Source organism: Pinus tabuliformis, chromosome X (assembly GCF_031772625.1).
Source record: "Pinus tabuliformis cultivar Carrire ecotype Pingquan chromosome X, CPIR1, whole genome shotgun sequence".
Classification (NCBI taxonomy): Eukaryota; Viridiplantae; Streptophyta; class Pinopsida; order Pinales; family Pinaceae; genus Pinus; species Pinus tabuliformis.
The window spans coordinates 574027025-574041616 of NC_142308.1; the positions used below are offsets into that span (position 1 = coordinate 574027025).

General features: G+C 39.0%; 1 pseudogene; it reads right to left on the reverse strand.

Annotated features, from left to right (window-relative positions):
• Positions 1-2052: 2052 nt before the first annotated feature.
• LOC149141310 (uncharacterized) lies at positions 2053-2583 on the reverse strand (annotated as a pseudogene).
• Between the last annotated feature and the right edge of the window lie 12009 nt (positions 2584-14592).

A 14592-nucleotide genomic window follows, 5' to 3' on the forward strand; every position in this document is an offset into this window, starting at 1 on the left:
GATGAATTCTGATTGGGATTGTAGTAGGAGTAGGATTCCCCTTATATGCCCTATTGGTATGGTTGAGGTCCTTGAGGCCTCCTTTGATTGATATAACAAAGTTTTTTAGCCCCACCTTCAACCCCTTGGTATACAACCTTCGATCTAGGCAGAGAAGGGCACTTATCTGTGGAATGGATTTCCTCAAAGACTGACCTCTATAATGTTCAATGGACACTCATTTATGGGGTGCCTCCTAGTGCATCTATGGAAAAATATAGCTAAGGCTCTCTCTACTTCTTCCTACTTCATCTTTATCTATATGGAATCAATTTTCAAAGAAAGGGTGTGAAGCATTTCATTTTTTAAATCTTCCAACATGTTTCCAATTTCACTCTTGATAGATGTGTTGGAGGAAGAGGAACTAGCCAAATCTTGACTAGCCCTACCCTTCTTTCTAGTATCCCTAGAATGGTTTTTTAAAACTGTCTTGATAACATCATAAGATAGCTAATAAATGTCCCCTCTAGATAGCATGTTAAGGGTTTCTAGAATGTCCTCCCCGATTCCTCTAAGAAGGACTAACTTGAGTGATTCGACATCAAGGGTGCATCTGGCCCTTTTGTAACTGAGTTGGAACCATTCCTCATGATATTCCAAGGATTGATCATGTCCCAATTTCATTCTAAATATTTCCTCTTTGGTGTCTTTGGACCTACAATAGTCCATGTACTTTTTGTTGAAGCCTTGCTACATTTGAGCCCAAGTAGTGATCCTGTCCCCAGGTAAACCCATGAGCCAACACAAGGTTGCATCCTTAAGAGTGGATGGGAACAATTTCAAATTATAGTCATTAGAGGTATAATCATAAGTTCTGCAAATGACATCAAACTCAAACAAAAAGGTCTTAGGATCCTCTGAGTTTAAGTTATGGAAGTGAGGAAGGGCAAAGGGGCTTCTTTTTTTTAGCCTAGCATCTCCATTAGTCTCTCTAATGAGAAAAGTGCCTTCATTTTTGTTTTTGTTGGACACCTAATCCTAAATGGGTTAGTGTGGAAGCCGAATGGACAAAAGGAGTCCAAGAGACCTTGGGATGTGAAACCCAACGGTCAGATATTGTACTATAAATGTAAATCATTTGTTAATAAAAATTGTACTTCATGTTTTATCTTTCATATTCTCTCTTGCTGTCCATGTGTGTTTAACATGGTATCAGAGCTATGATGTGTGGCCTGTGTAGTTTTCTTCCTCACAGTTTATGCCTTAGGTAGAAAATAAAATAAAATAAAAAATGCCATGTTATTATTTCCTGCGCAGCTGGTCTGAGTTGCCCTGAATAGCGCTGGCCTGGTCTTCATTACCTGTAACGTTCTATGCATACCTGACGCTCCTGAGCACTTTGCCTTCCTGCGGCTTCCTGCTTGTCAGAACTATCATTCCTTAGCCTCGTATGCAACGATTTTTCCCTGAGATATTATGCCCTGACATGACATTCTACTGCGCCAATTGTGTTAGGTAGAAAGGAATCGAATGCTTATCTTTTGATATCTATTGTTAATATTTGCTATTTATGTGTTAGGTTTTCTACCTTGCAATTCCCTACCAACTCGATCAATCTTGACATTTCCTCAGCATTTTCGATTCTCTTTTGCCATGAATAAGCGCTGGTCTCTGTCCCATGAAATTTGTAAATAAATTCAAACAAAGAAAAAGGAAACGGTCCCTGCTCGGATTAGAGGTCAGTTTGTGAGGCAAACTAATGATATCGAAGCAGCTGGTGCTAATGGGGTTGTTTATAGTGTCGATTCCTCTGAAGATGAGGATGATGGGTATGTACATGGTTCTATCATCCTTGTTCAAATGCTACTTGTAATTCTGTTGTACGTTTAAGCGACAATTATTCATTTGTTATTGATTTCCTCGGAAAGAATCAAGAAGTTCCTCATTGTACAACAAAGCATATGGAACATCCTAGTCGTTATCTTTGCATCGGTAATTGTTGAGAACGTGTTGAAAGAATGAGTTGAAACTCTTGCATGGTGACGTATGAGGTTTTTGTTTGAAGACTGTGACTTAACTATTGTGCTCTCTATAAAGCCTGCATGTATTGGCAAGTTTGTGGCTAATATGTTCATATATATGCATTTTGAATGTTGTGGCATATAATACATTACAATAATAAAGGCCTTGACAAGTCTCGGGTAACTCAACAAAGTCTACAAGAGGATTATCCTCAAGGATAAGACTGCATTCAGTTCCATCTGCATCCCAGTTAGCTACGCTTGTTGTCACCCCCAGGAACATTTTGAAGCCTACCTTTGCAATAGCTTCTGCTGTCTCTTTAAAATCAACACATCTCGTAATATTTGATTTCGCTAAAAATTCATCTATAAGCCGAATGCCAATGTTATAACCCATTTGATCAAGCTGATTATTAACTTCTTCAACCTCTTCAAAATCAGTTAGTAGCTGGCGCACAATGGCTCCATAGGTGAGAGTGAAGAGCTCCGCATTCACGCGTTCGACATTTGCAAAGACTGCATCGCCTGATCTCGGTACGAGGGGAGCCATGATAACCTGGATTATACTTCCTTTCTTCTTCCTTCTGTTGTTGTTGGTGTTGTATTAAACTGATGCTGCCTATGTGTGCTGATGATCGAAGTCCTGAAGCTGAATATACACAGATTCTCCAAGTGATAAATTGATATGTTGTAGGCCGAGGTAACTCTGAGGCTGGCATCATTTCCTGAGGCTTTTTGGAAGTCCGGCCACAACCTGTATCACACCCGCAGTCACCCAGTACACACTGAGATAAGTGCGGAAGGGTTCCTAAGTCTCGAAATCTGTGAGAAGCTCCTGTAGTGAAATTTGGAAGATTGGTTTAGGCCTGTACAGATTGGGATTTTCACTGGACTGAGGTAAAAAAAAAAAATTGGGATGAGTATCTGAAGCAAATCGCAGGCAGAAGCATTCTCTCGGGATAGATTTCGGAAAGGTTCTTGCAAGTCTTTGAAGCATTTATAGGATAAAGTTGGATTGTTTATTAGGGTATTATTGTTCTTTTTTGAGAACTGTTGGATTCGGAACTTTGTGGAATTATACTGGACTGTGAAATTGGATTATATTGGCATTATATTGAATGGTCTGTTGTATTTTTGAGTAAACAGTGCTGCTTACTGAGATTACATTATTGTGCTGTATAAATTTGTGTCATGTTTTTAACAAGGAAAACAAGATTTGTTGAAAACCCTAGCCACTTAAGAAAACCTAGGGCGGAAATTACCCTAGATTGCTACATGTAGGGTAGCCATACCAGCATTAAAATTTCGATATTCACCATTATAAAAGAAAAGGAAATGGACAGCTAGCCATCATTTATAATGCCTGGCGGAAGATGGTCATGGACGTAGCATCATCTATAGCTATGAAGAAGTCAGAATTGTGTTCTCTTTGTTTTGTCCTCAAAGATCCATTTCCCACATCTAGAAATGTATTTTGTATATTGTCTTGCCTCAAAAAAGGTCCCGTTATACTTGTTTCTTGAGGTACCTTTACCAGTTTGGCAGAAAAACTCAGAAAAACTGATTTGTACCCCAGTCAAGGCATATGAGCATTCAAGTCCTGTCCATGACAGTGTTTTGTTAGCCATCATTTCTTATTCAAAAGGGGAGTATTTGAAGGATCCAAGCAAGTTTGCAGTTGCTGCTGCCCCAGTTGTGGAACTGTATTTAAAACTCATTATAGTTTATGTTCCTTGATTCATTTGCTGCACATTTAAAAAAGATTTTTCTGTGTCTTTGTACTGTGAGTGGGTGTTACTTTTACTCATTGGGTCATAGTTGTAATTAGTCTTTTAAAGGGGTATAATTTTGATAATGAAGAATATGCCTCGAATTACTGAAATATTAGAGTTCTTAAAAACTTTGATATATTCCTCTAATCATGAAACATTCCAAATCAGCAAAGGCTCTCTCTCAGAAATTTAGACATGTCTACAATATGCACAAGAGAAAATTGATTTTTTGCAGCTTGAAACACAGCTACAGAAAGAGGAATTAAAACGAAGGAGTCATTGTGAACCTGTTTCTGTTCAGAACAATGAAGCATCTCCCATAAACAGCAAGTCAATATTGTTCAAGTTCATTCAGATCCAGTACCCAATAAAGCAACAATTGTACATGCAGATGCAGAAACTCAGTTTGCACTTCCCAAGCCCATCATCAGACCTTGGGAACAGCTTGTCCACAACAACCACAGAACTGGTCTTGGATATGACAAGGACTTGTCCTTTCATATTCCAGACTACACCAAGCCCATTCAGTTTCAGAGTGCTGGATTCATTCATGACAGTTCACCTGCTCTTCATGACAGTTCAGCTTCAGCTATTCCAGACTCTGCCCCTTTTCCATAGAAACAACAACAACAGATCGTGAAATGCCAACACTGTGACCGAGTTGGCCATTTGAAAGATCAATGTTTTGATCTTCATCCATGTAAGCACTGTCATAAAACTAGCCATTCTTCACACAGATGCTTCAGAAATAAACGTCTTGCAAGAACAAAGATTCATCTTGGATGGATCGCTTCTTGGCAATGGGCATCAACAGCCAAGAAGATATTCCAAACACATGTCAGAACTTGTTCCAGAGTATTGAACAGTCTTGCAGTTGAGTTTTCTCCATAATCTCACCTTGTATCTGACAGGGGGGGAAATGATGGTCATCTGCAAGCTTCAAAGCCACATCAAGCAAGCCTGAGCCACAACCTGCCACACCAGTTTCAGAGTTGTAGCAAGAGACAAAAGATGCCCCTGAACATGCCTTAAGTTGGCAATCTGGGACACTTCCTCTAGCAGAAGACTTCAACTTCTTGCCAGTTTTGGAAGCATTCCAGGAACAAAATTGAGAACACTTCCTCTAGCAGAAGACTCCAGCTTCTTGCCAGTTTTGGAAGAGTTCCAGGAATTGCATTAAGCATTCCAGAGTTGTTGGTTATCCTTAAACCATCACAGGTTGAGACTTCCCTTTTTAGGTTGAAGTTTTACCTTTTATGCGGGGTGAGACCTCCCTTTTATGGTTGAAGGTTTCCCTCTTTAAAACAATAGGATCACTTCCTCTAGCAGAAAACTTCAGTTTCTTGCCAGTTTTGGAAGAGTTTCGGGAACTGCATTAAGCATTCCAGTGTTGGTGGTCATCCTTAAACCACCACCCTTTATACCAACATTTCATAGAGCACATTCAGCCTAGTGCTGCCATGCATATTTGCACATTTTGTATTACAGCTCTCTTCTTGGACTCATACATAACCCTTCGGATTAGGGGGGGAATGTTGGACACCTAATCCTAAATGGGTTAGTGTGGAAGCCAAATGGACAAAAGGAGTCCAAGAGACCTTGGGATGTGAAACCCAATGGTCAGATATTGTACTATAAATGTAAATCATTTGTCAATAAAAATTGTACTGCATGTTTTATCGTTCATATTCTCTCTTGTTGTCCATGTGTGTTTAATAGTTTTCAGTTCCATTTTTGTTTTCAGCCATGGTGTAAGTGTGTGTAATGGTTTCTTCTTCGTCTTCCCCAATAGGCTATTCAAAGATCTTTGGTTGTTCACTTAATGGGTCCTCTAGCTCCCCTGCAATCAAAGAGGGTAGTTGACAGTCTCCGAAGAAGAGGGAAGGCTGACTGTTTGATGGTGTGGGGGTATTTGGAAATAATTTCCCTAAATTGTCTCTACTCCTACAAGGCATGAAATAAATTTTTTCTTTTTATTTTTTGTTTTCAGAACTAATTGCAAAACAGAAAGGAAACCATAATAGCGTCTACCTACTAAATGTAAATTAGAAATAAAAGCATAAATTACATCTACCTAGACACCTCCCCAACAATGACACCAAAAAGTGATGAGCCTCAGTATTGCAGCAAGGATGTTGCAACTCCTATGGATACTAGCTTTACTTTATAATAAACCTGGGGTTTCGTACAAATTTGGAGGTGATAGTGCTATATACACAACAGATGCATCATTCTACTCATGTCACTTCTCAACTGGGATGCTTGACGATTAGGGTTCTAGAACAATCCTCCATTGACTAAAAGGAGTCTGGCTAGTAACAGTGAATGTAAAGCTATTTCTAATGCAGCAAAGTAAATGCTTGTCTATTTAGGAAATGAAAGCTTCCAAATGGTAAATTCTATGTAATTCCATAAATTATCTAGCTATGGAATGACACAAATCACTTTGCAGAAAGGAAATTATGCTAAGATTGCAATTGATCATCTAAATATTAGTACTTCTTAGACATGGAAAGTTACTATATCATCTCAGAATTCACAAATGCATGCATTAACTATCTCATTTACATCTGCAAAGAAGAAGAGTCTTTAAGTGCTAACTTCATAAATATAAATGCTAATGTTATATGTTCTTGTAGGAGGTAAAGGAATGGTAAGGTTGGTGTAGGTGGCACTCATGTTCATGGAATCTAAGTTGAGGGATTAACCTACTCCTATAATAGCCTATCCTATCATTTTTGGTCAAAATAGGGTCAAAACAGGTTGCTACAGGAGATCTTGTAGCTGCTACAGGAAACTGCTACAAGATGTCCTAATATTCTACAGGATGTTTTGGACTTCTACAGGAAGTTAGCTGAATGGTTTTGGAGGGAAATAATAGTGAGATGAGGTGTTGGAGGGGTGTATGATAGTTGTAGAAGGTGTAGGGAAGGTGCACATTTCCCAAGGCTAAGCCCAACACTCCAAGGAGGTTGGATTTGCCTAAGGTGGTTTCTCACGGTGGCTGGAAAACAAAGGTTCAAACTATGGGCTGGTATGACTCGACAAAAGGTGGAGAAGAATTAGGTGAAGCTGGTTGGATGAGTCCCTTCCTACATATCAAAAATCCCTACAACAAACATATTTCTCTTTTCATTTATTCATCACTACATGTCCACATGGAAAAGATGAATTGAATTTGAGGAATTTGATCTATCTATTGTTAATTACTAGATCTATGGTATGGAATGCTTCATAAGCTACAACAAACTAAAGAAAACAAGATAACAACTGTAGGTTCTTACAAGAAATCATAAACAACTATCTAGCTAAGAATGAAACCTAACCTATGCAATGATCAAAAGACAACTCTGTTTTTGGGGTTGTGAGAATGGGGTCGCTTAGTCATGATCCCATGAGGGAGATGATGTAGGGGCCATTGTCACTATCTTTTCTAGTAACATTTCTCCACTAAACTACAACATTAATCTACCTCTTCAAACTAATGGAAATAAAGTTGAACAAAAATTTAAGTACTTGTTAACCTAATAAAAAAAAAAACATAAATAAAATTAAGCAGCTAACTATCATTCTAAGTTAAGAATCCATCTACAAAAAGAGGAACTTCTACTGCTAGCGTTGGGCACTAACCCAAGAGCTTCAGCCCTCTTAGTCAACTTAGTGCTAGATCAAAACATAATTTCTCATTATCATAAAAATGTCATGTACATCATAACAATAACAGTCAAAATGTCTTAGTTCAAAATGGCCTCTTGGCTACAACAAAAAATCAAATCCTAATTAGTCCCTTGGCTCTCTTACTTATACAAAACTAGAGCTACCAACATCTCCCTAAAAAATATGGATACTTGGCTCCCTAACTCAAGAATAAATTTTCCTTTACTGTCACTAGCTTGGCTGCCAATGAACTTGGTTTTCTTGGATGCCAATGACACTAAGCTAATGAGATATGGTGGGGGAAATCTTCAAATGATTTGAGGAGTTAAGGAGGGAGACCAACTCCTAAAATCTCTCTTGCTTTCTTACTCTGAATTCCTGCACTTAAGTCAACCCGAAACTACTCCAATTCCTGCATTTAACATACATTAGGACACATGGCATGGTACCTCACATGTACTCTTCTCACTAAGAAAAATATAACAAAATATGTAAATAAATGTGATAAAAGTAAATTTAATAAGCTAGAGAGTGGCATTGTGACCCATATAGTTTACCTATTGATGAGCCTCATTACCTTGTAACTAAACAGATCCATGCCATCTCTCAAGGGACTCCAATTCCCTTGATAGATCCATCTATAACTAAAACCTAGCTAATACATGTTCATGAATATAACACATAACCACATAATGTTAGACAGGATCAAAGTTAAGAATACTTCCTATACTTCTGCAATGCACTCATTCATTTGGAATTACAGTCTAGACATAGCCAAAGGAATTTGCACCTAATTTCTTTAGTATACCTTTTTACCTTGATGAAATTGAGTCTTATTATGTGGCAGCTATTACATCACCCATATGTTAATTATATAAACAAATTAACCATTACCTTGTCACACTAATGCCAAGCATGTTTCTTGCAACTATTCACACATGTTAGTCACATGTTTCAAATATCAAGACAACATATCTATTAATTTGAAATCAAACTTTACCAAGTCTAACAACCATGTCATAATTAACTCAAAATCATTAGTCATAATACTACAACTAGCACCCACTTACACTCAAGTACATATCATCTATCTCAGCGCATATTGAGTTAGTACAACCATCTTAAAACACACATTAGGGTAATTTTGAGGTCTAAAATAGGCATCCTAAATAAATTGTAAAATAATAGTGGAAATAATAAAATAACATTAGACTACATCATCAAATTTTAGAGGGAAAAAAAGAAAAAAACTATTTTTCAACTTGTATTTTCAACTTATCTCCCTATGGGTTTAATCAAATTTCGAGCAGAAACACTCGTTGGATGCAAAATTTGATTTATCATCCAAGGAGTAGCCATGTTTCATACTTTCGATGGACTCTACTATAAGAAAAATGAGAAATACATGAAAAACGTGATTTCAATCACATTAATCACATTTTTTCATGTATTTCTCATTTTTTGTGTAGCAGAGTTAGCCGAAAGTATGCAACATGGGTACTCCTTGGATGAGGAATTAAAATTTTCATCCAACGAGTACTCCTGCTTGAAATTTGAGTAAAATATTAGGGATATAAGTTGAAAATACAAGTTGAAAAGTTTTTTTATTATTTTATTATTTTATTATTTTTTCTTTTTTACTCCACAGGTGGTGAATCACCCCCATGGTTGACATCATCATCTTGAATCCCATTGGTTCTTATAAAGTTTATTTTGATTGTACATTGTTCTTAGGAGGCCCATTTTATACCTCAAAAGTCCCCTAAGGATACTCATATAATATAATTAATCAAACATTCAAACAACTTCTAATCATACCATATTAGATAAACCAAGTAAACAACATAATCAAACTCATACCTCAATATATCTCAAGGGAGACTATCACATCTTCATAAGTCAGTCCAAATTAGTATGACCCAATATCACAAGTCTATTGACTCGTACCTCAATGTCATAACCATAACCATTTGCACAGACCAATCCATATCAACACAATACATATAACATCAAGATATCAAATGCAATAAACATGCTCATCATGTGTATGACACAATGCATATAACAAAAAATTACTATCATGCATGACTAACCGACACACGTGTACATGAACGTACTAATCAACTAGCATCTATCATGCATGTAAGCACAACAATAGTGGAATGGCATACATGTACATTACCATAATGCTTATAAAAATCATTAACTGACATACCTTCATTCTCAAGATACAAAGAACTACAACCTCACTCTATTGATCTATATTTCTTGCTCTATCTCATCCAACACATCAACCTCATACATGATAACATAATCTATGACACTGATATATACATGACAACCATAGCCATGGAAATGCAGTGATAAAAACATGTATCTAGCCCATCCAGTCCAAGTGTTTGAACCATGCTTTGGTACCAACACCCCCCTGCCACACTTATCCAAGATTATTGGTACACTAGGGTAAATATTTAACGAAGAGTTACTATGATATGATTCAAATCCCTAAGTATAATTAAGGAAGTGGAATCGACAAACAAAAACCCAACGGACCTTCCTTGAGCGTTACAGGACCCCCAGGGGCTAACCAACCACTCCAAGTACCCAACCCATGCATTACCTTGCCTTTTAATTGAACTAAACCCCTAGTCGCTCCCATGACAAGAACTCCCTGCGATTGTAACCCTCCATTAGCTCTTGCAACAAGGTCTCCATGGAACTGTATACTTTTTTCCCCAATTCCATGCCAACGACTACGGGATTTAAGCCACTTTTTCAAGATAGTCTCTAGACCACTACCCAAAACTTCATGAAACTTTCTAGAACAAAAAATGACACCAACAAAAATCCTTTCACAGAAAACTTAGACAAGAACTTGACCTAACCATGCCTATCCATGACAGACATTTCATCAAACACATCATGAACATGTAATCTACAGGCCATAATTACATATATGATCAAACGGGTCTCATACTTATATAAGATTCTCCAATAAGGTATGATGCCCTCTCACAATAGTTGCATTATCATATTTTAGGTCAGCCATTCATTAACATTTCATCTACTAAAAAAAACATGATGAGAGCCATAACTCAAATATGTCATTAACCATGCTTGTAACCAACATATAACCCGATAAACAACTATAATAGAACAACCATCATAGCCACATAATAACAAGTACATTTACACCTAGAACACAAGAGGAAAAGTAGCTCTTATTAACATATGAAAATCCAACCAATTCAGGGACTTCCACGTACCACTCGACCATAGATAGGGGTGAACCATATCTTTCTTTCAGCAAGTCACCCTCACGCCATATTCCAATCATGAATGTGGGATCTTGTGGAATAAACCAAGAAAACCAAACCAATGCTTCCAGAGGCCAAACCAACTCAAACCTCAACCAATGATCCCACATCACGACCATACATCACTAGCCATCATTATATTGGTCTCTATCCAAGTTTTCCAGGGCTCTAAAGCATTTGTTCCAACACAGCTTCCAGGACTAGTAACTCAACCCATAGTTGTCATCGAGATCCAAAGTGTTTTTCCAACCAAGGATTCTAGGACTAGTAACTCAACCCACCAAGGGATCCATATTATTTGTCCAACCAAGGTTTCTAGGACTAGTAACTCAATCAAAACTATAATAGGGTTTCTATATGTTTGTCCAACCAAGGCTCTAGGAACTAACAACTCAAACCACAACCATAAGGAACATCAGCACCAATCGGAAAACAAAATGGAAAACCCACAACACCATGGCTATCCAGGAAATGGAAAGACTAGGAAAAACCACTGTCAATAGAGGTAATCCTCCATGCCAGTGACAGAACATAACCAAATAACCACACGCATACATCATGCATGCCCAAAATAGAAAGGAAAACATACATGAAACTCGATACCTATAAATAAATCATGTTGTAGCCATTGAACCAACTATTCCCTTGCACTTTCCTACTTTTCTTTTCCTCCCTTAATCAAATCCAATGTATGCCTGAGTGCTCCATTCTTTCTCCAAGAATGCTCCAACATTTCTCTAAGTGTGCAAGAGTGTGTGAGAGAGAGAATAGAGAGAGCTCCAAACTAAACTCACAAACGCTTACACCAAAAAAAGGCATGAACTGGTCCTCAGAAGCTTTTTTATCATTAAAGCCTCTAATTTCTTCATTTTTCCTTCAATTTCCTTCTCATGAAAATGTGTGACCCTTCACCTTCATTTTCTCTTATTTTCCTTTATTTTCATCAATAAATTGTAAAATAATGCCTCTTTTCCTTTTCAAAGCCTTTCCAATGTATTTGCCAATTTCCCCTTAGCCATAATAACCAAATGAAGACCTGCTAGGATGTTTTTCCCAACATTCGGCTTGGAATACCATTCCGATGACCTTGGTATTATTTTTTACTACATGGAAATTCAACCAGGGTTGTTACATAAATCATCTCTAACAAGGTGGTGTTCCATCTAGCCTACTGTTATATGTATCTTTAGAGTGTCTTCAAGGTCGGATATGCCTAACTCCACCACATAGTATGTATGAAAACCATTCAAATTCTATTTCTTTTAGATCATTATTTGGTTGCATAAAAAATAATGATATATCTCAATGAGGCTCACAAAGAAGAGTCTTATTTTTGAGATATTCCTTTCTAAACTAGCAGACAAAACTTGAATTTTCTTTGAAGTTTACTAATTTGGTCCTCTTCTATATCATAGTCAAAAGTATCAAAATGGATTAATCTTTGGTGGTCATTTGTAGTAGCATATTCTCATCATTTTGGCTACTGATCCGGATTTAAACAGGAACACAACAAATTACAGAGATAACCATATACACAAAGATGCAGCGGAAATAATACTTCATTTCATTAATGGAAAATACTGAAATATGCTTACAACCAGAAATGGAAATAAACCAGCTAGGGCGATGGTAGCTTATCTCTGAGAAGAGATGTGATGGCTACATGCCTCTGAACTGTGTTACAATGAGGCTCGAAGGCCTATTTATTGTTGAGAAACAATGGAAAAACCCTTAACATTCCAAAACCTAACCCTAGGAGATGAAACGCCAAACTGTGGGCCCCGTTTGGGGTAAATTGGTACATCAACTTCCCGGGGTCATAACTTTGGCATATGATCTCCGTTTGACGCGTACAATAGCTCATTAGAAAGATCTATCTGAGCACTATCATTGTTGGAACGGGCAACATGGGTCCATAGAATGGACCCATGTTGCCCCCGGATTCCCCAAAAAACGTCGTTTAGGGCCTCAAAACGGCTCTGGAAGTTCAGGACCCGAAAAACTGCTAAAAATAGTAAGTTGTGCTACAATTAAGGAAATTGAAAATGCTGAGAAAGACAATGGTGGGGGTCCAGGTGGACTTGGAAGGTGGCCACCAATATCCACCTGGATCATTCCTCCCCCCTTAGGAAGCAATGGTCCCCATTGCGTTGAGCTCCTCCATGAGATGAGGACACTTCTGCTGAACTTGTTCCCTGGTGAGCTACTTGCCCTGCTGAAGGAGTTGGCCTGCTTTGACAACTCGATACAGTTGGATATTCTGTTGGCGAGTGTTCTTGATCTGTGTGTCCATGATCCGATCAGTTGCAGCTTGTTCCATGCAATCTGGATTTAATTCTGTGGGTTTGAGCTGTTCTGCAATGTCAGATGTGTCTAGCAATGGTGGAAAGTATGGCCGAAGGCGGTCCACATTGAACACTGGGTGCAGGCCAAGGAATGGGGGAATGCTGAGCTCAAATGCATTGTCTCCCATAGCCTTAGTAATGGTGTAAGGACCATATCGGAGTGGTCTCAATTTCCGATAGGCTCCAGTAAGGCGTTCCTTTTGCAAATGCAACCAGACTTTGTCGCCCACCTGAAACTTGTGTGGCACCCGATGTTGATCATGTCGCTGCTTGTACTTGGCATTTGATTTCTCAAGAATGTCATGGACCTGCTGGCGAATATGTTGGATGCGCTCAATGAAGCTGGTGGCCTTATCTGTTTCAGACTGGACATGAGCTGAATTCGTGTGAGTAGCTGCAAGTGGCATGGCCACATCAGTGGGGCATAGTGGCTAGAATCCCAAACCCACCTGAAAAGGGCTATGGCCAGTGGAGCTGTGAAGAGCTCGGTTGTAGCTGTGCTGAAAGTAGGGGAGGCTCTCATCCCATGTGCGTGGATGCTTTGAGTTATACATGCGTAGAATGTGCACAATCATCCTATTGACAACCTCTGTCTGGCCATCAGTTTGAGGATGGAAGGCTGTGGACTTCGTGAGTTTGGTGTCCAGCATTGACCAGAGACTGGACCAAAATGTGCTGAGAAACCGACTGTCTCGATCTGAGATGATAGACTGTGGGATCCCAAAGTGCACCCACACTCGTTCAAAGAAGAGTTTAGCAATGGCTTCTGCTGTGATATTCTTCTTGCAGGCCACCATAATGGCCATCTTCGAGAACCTGTCGACGACCACAAAAACACAGTCATTTCCATGCTTAGTGGAAGGAAGGCCTGACATGTAATCCATGGAGATGGATTCCCAAGGTCGACTAGGGGTAGGCAACGGGGTATAGAGGCCGTGCTTCTTAATGGTCGGTTTGGCAATGGCACAGGCAGTACATGATCGGATGTACTTCCCAACATCCTGTCGAAGATTTGGCCAATAGAAATAATTTTGCAGTACTGCCACTGTTTGCTCGACCCCGAAATGCCCAGCAGCCCGACTGTAGTGTGCTTCCCAAATCATCTTGGCACGCTCGCTTGAAGGAACACAAAAGTGACCGAGGTGGCATAATAGGGCATCCTGGAGGTGAAAATCTGCAACATGCCAACCCTCCAAGAGTGTCTGGTATGTGTGGCCGAATTCTGGGTCGCTTTTGTAGAGAAGTGGCCAATCAGAAGTCTCGTGCCCACAAGAGTTGAGCACGGTGGTTAGCGCCATGATCGGTGGTCGACTGAGGCAATCTGCAACATTATTGGTGCTGCCCTTTTTATACTTGATATTCAAGTGAAACTGTTGCAGGTATGTAGACCACTTCTGATGGCGATCATTCTACAATTTCCCTTGGGTCTGTATGAATTGCAGGGGTCGGTGGTCTGTGTGGATGACCGTTTCCTTCCCCAAAATGTAATGCTTCCATTGTC